The sequence below is a fragment of the Sander lucioperca genome, chromosome 8, assembly GCF_008315115.2.
Source record: "Sander lucioperca isolate FBNREF2018 chromosome 8, SLUC_FBN_1.2, whole genome shotgun sequence".
Classification (NCBI taxonomy): Eukaryota; Metazoa; Chordata; class Actinopteri; order Perciformes; family Percidae; genus Sander; species Sander lucioperca.
Genome location: NC_050180.1, coordinates 24311239 through 24322376, shown reverse-complemented (window position 1 = coordinate 24322376; position 11138 = coordinate 24311239).

Genomic DNA, 11138 nt, shown 5'->3' with positions numbered 1-11138 from the left:
TTTTCTCATGTATTAATTCATGTAACTGTTCCATTATATATTTTCTGTAAAGTGTATGTCCCTACATTACTGTAATGTCATTAACATTTCAGTGAATATTTCACCCTGTCAGATTAAAATACATCCTTGATGTTTAGTTTAAAAAATATCAGAAATAGCTTTATATTATCTTCCCCAGATTGTTAAAACCCTCAAATCCCCTGAAATAACAGAGTACATGACCTCTGTGTCATCAATGGTAGCTATATCCCAGGTAATAAAATATAGTTCTAGTCAGTTCTCCAGAAATGTGGGTAATAGGAACTAAATAAGGGATTGTCTCAGGTTCTCAGGCACCCCATAATGATCACACCTCCTTCTGAGAGACTTCAATGAAGGAAGAACAAAAATAGACTGATGCTCCTCAGCTGTTGTCTCCTGTAAGCACAGTAACCCCCAACACCATCCTTTATGTGTGTGTGTGTGTGTGTGTGTGTGTGTGTGTGTGTGTGTGTGTGTGTGTGTGTGTGTGTGTGTGTGTGTGTGTGTCAGGGTCACCACTGAATTCTCACATCAGCTGCCTGAATAATGGATTGTTAAATTAATCTTGAATGACTGTTTATCCCCTCAGCTTGACAGTCGACAAGCGAACATCCATAACTTTATTTGAAAATGTGATTTGATGCCTCACATTCACCAGCAAATTCCTCTCTGATGATTTTCAACAGATGACCCAATCTCCAGCACCTTATAACCCTTGTCACTGCAGGCAATGTTGGTGTATGAGGGCTTAACAGTTCTCATGCTGCACTGATTCCCTGTAGCTGTGATATGGCTGTGAAAAGCATTAGGCTCAATCCCAACTCACTTCATTCAAATACTCATCACTGTATTGGAATGTGTTGGACCATAATAAATTAATCAGTGTCTGTCTGACTGGAAGGAAGGAACAAATCAAGACATAATGTAATATCAATGGCACTTTGGGGGAGGTGAACGACTGAACTAATGAATGAAGGGAGAAAGGAAAGTGAATAAAGACATTACTGCATGTTGTTGACTTATGGATAGACTAGCTAAATGAACATTGAATGAATCGGTCAATCAATGAATCAATAAGTCGAGTTGATGGCTTACTGCCACTTAGTCTCACTTACACTTGTGACTTACTGTACAACCTACAGTCCACAACAAGTAAAGTACCAGTCTGGTTCTTTATGCCCGCCAGCCAGCCTCTCCCACTGAGACTTTAAAAAGTACACTGGTCATCAGTGCTCTCTATCTTTTTGTCCCTGGGGTTTGGAGCTATCTAGGTCAACCAATGAAGTGCTGAGTCATGATTTCAGGACAAACAACACAGTGCCGAGATGAGACCATCTTGATGATATGTAATTTCAAATCATGCGCATTATGTATTCTTTTTGATCTGGCTTTGATGTGTGAATAAACTCTTTCCCTAAAGTCCTGGCTAAAAAAAGCATTGCATTCTATTAAGTTATGGTCATCTACAAGTTCTGATATTTGCTTTATTGAACTTATTGAACATTTTGTATTTGTTCTCATTGTGTCAGAAAAGCTAAGAGCAATACCAAGTAGTGGAGAGAGAACAAGAAAGGTACAGAGGGGTTTTTACAGAGGTGCTACATAATCTCTGGGTACATTTAACTGCATTAAAACAATCATTTTGTCATCAATGTCTTACTTAGTTGGAGTTCACATGGTAAACCTTACAAATGCCCCCCCTCTCTGTCAAGGTTATACCAAAAAGTCAAAACAGGAATAAAGGGATAAGAAAGGGCAGGAAGCCAAGAGCTGTTCTTAGAAAAACCAAGACTTTTAATTACGTTTTTAATGACCTCAGGTCATTAAAAACGTAATTATCTGAGGTCACCAGAATGTTAATCTGTTGAGCAGGTCCCTTGTAAGGCACCTTGTATGGTAGCCTCGGCCACCATTGTATTAACGGGGTGCATGATGCCTGTACAGTGCTTTGAGGGGTTGCTAAGACTAGAAAATTGCTATATAAATGCAGTTCATTTACTGTATGCTAAACTCTTTGTGAAAGTTATGGTACATTATTGTGTATTATTTTGAAAAAATGTTCAAATGTTCAATGTCCACTCTTGCAATAGCTGATGGTAACTGAAGCAAGTTTATTGTCATGTTTAGGCACTTGGGCAGGTTAGGGAAAGCTCATGGCATTCAAATATTTAAAAAGTCAACAGTGACTGGCAGCATGTTTACTTTATTAGCTTTTACCACAATCTTTCTCTACACATTGTATATTACCAGGCAATAATTATGCTTCAATGAATGGTTTTAAATGTTGATTATATTGCATAATTGAAATCGGGCTAACTCTGTTCATGATCTGCTCGATTCATGGTTTTCATGACTGCTAACCTTCTTGAAGTCTCCCGAGGGCACCAGGCCCAGGACCTTGTGGGCTATTATTGATTTGAGGCTCCAGCACACCATGAGTTCAACGCTTTTCTGGCCGAGTGAGAGCCTGGAGCATAGCAGCCGAATAGGCAGCCACTGCAGGGATCCACTGGGCTGATGGTTGGACGGTCACAAGGACATTTTTTTAACAATGTGTTAGCTTTACTCTCAGTTGGAAACTAGTTATTTGAGATGACTATCTAGAGGAGTGCTATGTGGTCAAAGCGTCATTGTAGCAATTATGCTAAGCAAACAGAACCTCACTTTTGGCCTTACCTCTGCCCAGCTCTGTGATGATAAATGATAAAATTGTAAATAAAATAATAAAGTTATTTATGCTTGATTAGTACGTTCTAAGATATTTTTTGTGGCTATAAAAAAATAAGAAAACATGATTAAAATGCAAGACCATAAACAGAACATATATGAGGGTAAAACAACTGTCAGTAGGTCAAAATTCACTACACAGTGAATTCAGTTTTCATTTGAGTATTGGGTTCTCAGTTGTGTCTGTACACTTGTAAGCAGTGTGCAGTCTTCATACTGCACTGCAGCCATACAAGGAGATACATCTGTGGTCACTGGTCATGGTCTGGGGGTCACTTGGGGGAATCTGTGGTGAACAATTCTCAGGGGAAAAAAAGATGAGATTTGGATAGATACATGTGGAAAAATGTGTACTATATGTTATGATCTGTTATGTTATATTGTGTTGCATACAGGATACTGGCCCTATATTGAGTAAATTTTTTTGAGATGGAATAGTTGAAGTCATTTTGTAATCAGTAAACAGCGAGAGGTTTGATCCTCACTGTACTGTATAGTCATCTTGTGTACAGTATATGTAGCAAGATATGCTTTCATTGAATACACATTTTATTAAGATAACAATATTAAGATAATCTAAATATATGAGACTAAATGACTTAAGATATAGCTTGCAGTGCTGACTCCAGTAGAAGCTAAGCATGTAGAGGGCATTCACAAACAACAGCAGGTGATTTATTTTCTGGAGAAACATAAAACAGCTTAATTAAAAATGATAGTGTTATTACCCGTAACTAATGCAATGAACCATCCTGAGCTGCTGTGTACATGCTAGCTGGCAGGGTGGCTTAGCAGTTACAGAGACAATCTAGAAGATTAAAGAGTGCAAAAATACATCCTACAGAATTGCCAGTTAGCATGGATCTCTGCCAGAGATTTAGTATATGTAAGACTGGAAGCAGGAATCATTACTATGGTATACAGGGCAGTTATTCATGTCATCACTAAAAAAGGAAGCAGCAGTGAAAATTTGATCTGAGAGCTTGAAAGAGAAAGTGTTCCCTCAAGAGATGTACGAACAGCCAACAAGCTCCCCTTGTGTTTTCTTGAATGATATACTGTGCAGAGCATGTAAGAGTAAATCTCACACATGCACAGCAGAGAAAGCCCCTGAGCTTTTGACCCCCGGGCCAGAGGAGAGAGAGGAGGAAAAAAGATTGAGCGGTTTGAGAAAATGGAGGGTAGAAGGTTAAGAATGGTCCATCATTCAGTTGGGGGTCTATTATCTACACATGTAGCCATTATATTGACATTTAACATGAGGACAGAACTGGCAACCAGTTGTTTTCAGGTTTTTGTTACACTTGCCCTTGCAATTTGTGCAAGTATAAATAAAAGGGTTTGATTTCCCAATAGACCACCCATACTGGAAAAAAAATCAATCACAGCACTTATGATGCAGATAAGCAAAGAATGTCCTTCAAATGTTATAAATTGAGACTCTTTACGGGCTTTATGGTTTGCGGTCATGTCTTCATGTCCTTGGAGATAGGCTCTGACTTCAGGGAGAATAGAGGGCTCATTGATTGAGAGAAAATTAAGAAGATGAGAGAGTAAATGGGGTAAAAAGAGAGATATGGACATTGGTAGAAATATGGAAATGGCAAGGGGGTTAAAAAGGGGATCCAGGCCTGGAGGGTCGGTTCCCCCCTGGGTTCGAGTAAAGGAAGGAGAGAGCTGATGAAGAGCAGAGACAGAGGGGGTCAGAGGGGGTTGACAAGGGCTAAAGAAGTTAATAAGGAAGTGTGGTCAAGAGAGGTGGGGGCTGATGTGTGGTGATCCTGGAGGCATGACGTCTGGTGGCCTGTGGTCCTTTACATATGCGCCTCATAACAGGGGCTTTAAATCAGCATGAAACACCAACACACAAAGTGCCACATAGCAAATGTCAATAACCAAAGGCTCAGGTGGGACATTCCTTTTCTCTTTTCCATCACACCTCTCTTTCACCCCTTTCTCTGGTTTTCTGTTGCTCTGCTCCTCTTGCTTGTCCTCCATTACTGTTTCTGTAACGACAGCTTATTAGCAGGGTTATACATGATTCCATTTTACTGTGTGTGACACAAACAATATAAATGACTCAATACTGTGTTAACTTGCTCTAATTAGGCCCATGAATTACTTATGAAAGAGGATTTAATTCCACGCTGTAGTTTCCATACATAGAGAGCAGAATTGTCTTTGTATTTATTGTCATATAATATGACATACAAAAAGCATCAACCAATTATGTTGCCCATCTCAGTTTTTAGGATTCATTGAATCTGGATGCCAGGGTAAGACTACAAATCGTCCCAGTTTGCCTTGAAACAGTTGAGGAACCCCCAGTCTAAACAAGAAAAGTAAGTATTTTTAATTATCTAATACTTTGTAGTGGCTCTATAGCTGCAGTCATTTAGACAGTCAATTACTCCAACTGGTGCAGTTCAGCGTTTGGGTCCATAAAGTCCATTCACATGGAGGTGTGAGTAAGCTGTCGGGCTAACTAGCTCAAACACTTGAGGCATTTAAGAGGCTTTCTCGGCTCCCTTGATTCCCTCTGGTCTTGTTTCCCACAGTACTCATAGCCTGAAGCTAAACTGGAAATGTAAAATTCTCTGAACTATTTAGCAACAAAGTTGCCATTTTTGACATTTAAGATTCAGGAAAAACATCTGGGGAAAAACTATAATGCAGAAATGTTACTTTGACTGTGATTGGCACTGGCATGGCATTATTGGCCCTAATCTGGTTAAAATAAAAATATAAACGTGCAGACGTGTGTTGTCTGTTTTGCTGTCCAATTATTTTTGCTCCATAAAAGTAAAACATCTCATTTTTAATTGCTAAAAAAGGAGAAATGTTCTACTTTATTGATGCTCGGAGGAAATGTTTTCTGTACTGCAATCTTTCAAGTGCAGCCAGTGGAGTGTTCAGTGCAGTGCTGAATATTAACACCAGGGTGGGTGTTTGCTAACATGGGGAATAAACCTAGGTCATCTGGTTTCAGTGCAGTCTTCTTAAACAGTTCTCTAACCAGACTCTAAATTCTTATATAGTTGTAAGAATATGAGAATATAAGTTATAGGTCACAGCTTGTCCAATAAACTGATTCTGCCTTGAAACACAAACACAATTTAAGGCTGAGCTGCCACCTCTCTTAAATAGAAAAGAAGTGGCATTTCACAGCTTGCCACAGTAATTTAGCTGGTTTACTTAAGAGTGCTAAAAGTGGCAGCCAGCCGACCAGCTCACAGAAAGGATTTAGATTTAGGCTCAGCTATGTTACATATGAGTACAGTATCTCAGAGCTGTCCCATTGTCCCAGACACATACAGTTGGAATAGAAAGATAACATCACAAATAGCATAATAATTGAATACTAGATTAATCAGGAAAAGTATACTGTAGGACTAAGGACTGCAGGATGACAAAACATGTCCTCTGGAGAATGACAGGGACTCTAATTTGGACCCAGACCATAGGCAGACCATCTACCAAAGGAGTGGTTTTTCAGTGTCACAAATGGTTTTATGAAAGTAACTGGTTGCCACAAGTTCACATTTACACACAAATACACACAACACCAGCTAGAACTGAGACACACACTTTTCCTTTTGGGACACAGTTTTTTCTTAGAAATGGACTCACGTGCACAAAGGCACCGGAGCACACACAGTTGCTGCCCTGCAGGTCAGACAGACAGAGAATCTGTAATTCTCAGTGGAATACTCTGACTTTTACATTGAACCTTCATACAAGAATCTACACCATCTTATATAATGGCTAGCCTTGCTCAGAAATGTGTTGGAAACGCTAATTAAACTAATTTCTGAGTGTCAGACAGATGTATAGCTCACTTCTAAGTCTCCTGACGAGGTTTATTGCTCTATAATACACGGCTGGCATTGCAATCACACTACAGTATTCTGTACAGTATATCCTGTAAAGAGGCAAATGCAATGCCACGCTGTGTTACAACATGTATTCTGCTCCGTGGGTTGGTCTTCGTTCTGTCATCTTTTGAAAATGTTACAGCTCACCATCTGCATCATGTAGTGCTCATATTTTTTCAAACATCAAGACAATTATATGCTATGTAAATGGCTACTTTCACCCAGGAGACCAGGGTTTGTGTTTCGAAATAAAAGTAAACGCAGAGGTTTTTACAACTTTACGGAACAAACGGAATTGTGTCACGTGCGTAACTGGAAGTGAAATAATGTAACAAATGTGATGATTTTAACTCAAACCAGGATCTTTTTCAAAACTACCTATATGGTTGGATGGTTTTGATGACTTGTTGATATTTGCACTTGTTGTACTGTAACTACTATAACCAGGATTAGAGCAGCGTTTAGGCAAAGAATTGAGAACAACTGCTTAGTTCATTCACAGACTTTGAATCATAACAAGAATAACACAGATACAAGTAGTTGCCGGTCTCTGGCCTCTCATGAAGTGGATCCCCAAAGCTATTACAATATAACAATCCTGAGGGGGGCAATATGTGTACCAAATTCCATCGCAACCCATCAAATAGTTGCTGAGACATTTCATTCAAAACCACAAATGTTGACCTCATGGTGGCGCTAAGGGAAACGTAAGTAGGATCCATCCTCTGGGCATCGTGTTGTGTCTGCACACATTTTTTTGGAAATCGAATAACGTTGCGATACAGTATTTCAGTGTGGACCAAACTGGTGAACCAAAGTGGTGAACCGGTCAACCGACACAAGCCACGCACTAGCATAGCTAAAAATATCATGTTTTTCATTTCTCCATTGATCATCTAAATGTAACTAACTAAGTTTTTAGGAGACACATCAAGGTGGTTTGACTTTGTTCTTCTCTTGCACATTGAGGGTTTGTAAACAAATCATTTGTTTGAAATGCTGCTAGGGCGTTTCTGCCATTAGGGAGCTGACAAAGTCGACTTAATTCTGTTCTGGTTAAAATATGATCCTTCATCTCCTACAAGAGCTTGTCCTTTGAATTAGCTCTAAGTGTGACTGAGATGAAGGAAGCTGATTAAAACCACTCTGGTGGAAATACTATCCTTCATACACTTCAAGAACTTGTATTTCTAATTAGTTCAGACGATAAGTTTGTCATCTATCATTCTGGCGGGCACTGCACTTGGGCTAAGTTCAAGGCAGGAAAGTGACTCATGCTTTGAGTAAGTTACAACCAGTAACTTAATTACTAAATAATTGTTTCTAAATACACAAACAAATATAAAAAAGATTATAGGTTTGTCTAATGCTCTTCTTGTTAGTTAGTTTAGACCCAATTGTGGGGGATTAAAGCTGCTATAACCAATATTTTTTATACTAACAATGGATCAAACATACTACCTGTATGTGAAACGTGTCCCTCGTTCTGATGAACCCACAGAAAGTTATCGCCTGACTCTGCGTTCCCCTCAGCTCTACAGAGCATTTTTTGGCCTGTAGCTTTACTGTTTGGTTCAATCTCAGCGCTCTCATCGGTGTTGTTTCCAGCAGGCAGCGGTACGCTACCTGCTGCTCAGCACCAAAGGTCAGACAGACATAGTTAACAAGCTAATTAACATAGTGGATCAGTTCACAGCTTATGAGCCAGATATTCTCCTCAATAGTTGGAGACCAAAAACAGAGCTAATAGAGTGAATAACAGGTGGCTAGAAAGAGATTATGATGTTCATCTGTATTTGTAGGATGTGTAAATAAGTACTTTTTAAAAGGTGATTATGTGTCACTGTTGTGTTCACATTGTTGCTGCTGCCCCGAAAGGGGCCAGGTTTGCAGACAAGGAGCTACAGTGAATTAAAGTGGTAGTGTTCTGGTGGTGGTTTCATGCATGAAAAGGTAGAAAAAGCTTTCTGGAGTCTTAGTTTTGCAAAACAAGAGCTTATATTTCACACACGGGTCCTGGATAGAAAAGGCAGGTTTCACTCTTATACTTCTCATCGGACAGCTTGATTGATAGTACCGTCTGTGTCAGAGGCAATGGAGCAATGAGTTGAGCCTGTTAACTTGATTGCCACTGATCAAATAAAATTACCTATGTTCCTCAAATACAAAATACACCATTTGAGCCTGTATATGTAAGACACTAGTAATCCTGCTGTCTCAGCTGTCTCAGGCAACACAATAAACGCAGTCTGTAGCTGTCCACAACAATAGTTACTATGCACACTTCTTTGCAGCCACACAGTTAAAGGGATATTTCACCGTTGGAAAGATGAATGTATCTTTAAATTGGGTCACTTATGTAGTAGAAATGTGAAATTTCTTTAGAATATTGATGGCTTCTATGCCGAGAAAAGCCAGAAAATGTGTTTTTGGCTCATGTGGATGAAAGACACCAAATCCCAGAATGCACTTGCTTCGCTGCTTTAGTGTCCCAAGCCACGCCTACCGTTTACAGACAGACAGACAGTGAGACAGTCAACTCAACTTAAGTGTGTTTTATTGTCATTTCAACCATATACACGAAACAACGTTTCACCGTGGCTCAAGTGGTTACACAATTAAAAATAAATAAAAACGACATTATATAAAAACGACATACGAAACAGGCTACATTTAGTGCACCACACATACTTTATATGCTCCGTAAAGTTCAGCTAACACGTATACTAGCATTAGCGCTTGTGGGCTGTAAACACCGAGTATAAACACAGCCGTAAATTTGCGTGGAATGCAGAATGGTCAGCATTTTACAGTCACAAAGTCCACCAGCAGTTGGATACAAGCACCCCATTTCTGCACCAGGCAGTCTGTGTTAGCACAGCCCACCTCGACTAGCTAGTCTTACCCGGCGACACAGCAGCCAGCCTGGTAGCTGGATAGTCCGATACAGCAATGTTTCCACAACAACAAAAACACAGCAGTCTCTGAACTCGTGTTGGGAGTTTCGTTGAAGTTGGATGTAGTCCAGTTTGTTGTCTAATGAGCGGACACTTGCAAGGTGGCTGGCTAGCGTTAGCTTTCCATCGGCACACTCATTCAATGTTCCCCGCTGATGATGTCCCTTTACCGGCCAGATGCATCGAGCAACACCGCAGGTCTCCATAGCTGATGGGCGAAACTCGCGTAGTGTGTTGAGTATTCCATCTGTAATAAAGTGTCCTGCATATTCTCCGATCTGTACCAATGTATCCCAGTGGTACACGTGTGCGGTAGTTTGAATGCACATAATTGTTCTAAAATTTCCTTTGGGATGAATAAATCTATCTATTTATCTATCTAAAAGTTTTCTGCTGAGAAGCCAGTAAGCGAGGATTCAAGATGGCTGACGTTCGTTTTGCCTCGGCAATCTTCGGAGAAAGAAGACAGTCCAACCCCCTGTGGGCTGGTTGAAAACAGGCGGAAGTAGCTCCTACTACTGGCTGTAGTCCATTGCCTCTGGGCAAAAAATCTTCCGATGACGCAAAAATCGTCGTTTTACGTCATCGGAAGATTTTTTCCAGACTCACAATATCAACTCAAAACTCAATATCTCAGGGGGACATGAGGGAGGAAAGCACGGTCATTCAAAACTACTACCGTGTTTCTGCTGATACAGAGCTTGTGCTAAATCTGTGAAGTATCCCTTTAACAGCAGAGCCAAAAGACCAGCTCTGGTAAATAGATACACACTGTTGGAGTATCCTGGAAGGATTCAGTGACACACGTGATTATGTGAATAAGGTTTTAAACATGACGTCATCCCTGAAAAAGAAACAAAGGTTTAACTTTTTACAGAAAAGAGTTCACACACACTTCTGAAAAGCACCTTTAAAGTTAAAGGTTAACATGTCAAAATAGATTTTAAATAGATGCAACTGTAATGACCCCAGTAGCAAAATAAAATATCTAACATCTCTGCAGCAGCAGAGAACATGATTCGGATAAGACTACAACATACAATTTGGCTTCAGAACACAGTGTTCAACTAAGACCTCCTTTGCTCTGCATCCTTATTGCTTTTGACAACCATTTTAATTTTAGATCATAGGGTGACTGTGTAACATCTGTCCAGATGGAAAATAGCCATTTGGCACATTTAACTACTATGCTCCCTGTTTCATTAGCCAATACTGTAAATAAATAAGGAGAGATTATTTAATATACAGTACAAAATGTAATTATTGAAAACAAATGTATAGCTTCTTTGACAGATGTACAGGTAGCTCTGCAAATAAGATCCTGAGCACCATAGAGTCCTCATCTCATTACTGTAAAACAGCTACCTCTGCCTTACAGTAATAGCTCACATTATTCTCTGTCCTGGGGAGAATATTATGTATTCTGAATGATGACAGTCCAACAGTAGCATGATGTGTTACTGCCATTAGACCTTGCCTATATCCCTGAGCCCCTTTGACTTTACCCAGTACCTCGTTCCTTGTCTTTTCTCCTTTCTGCTGCACATATTTTACTACA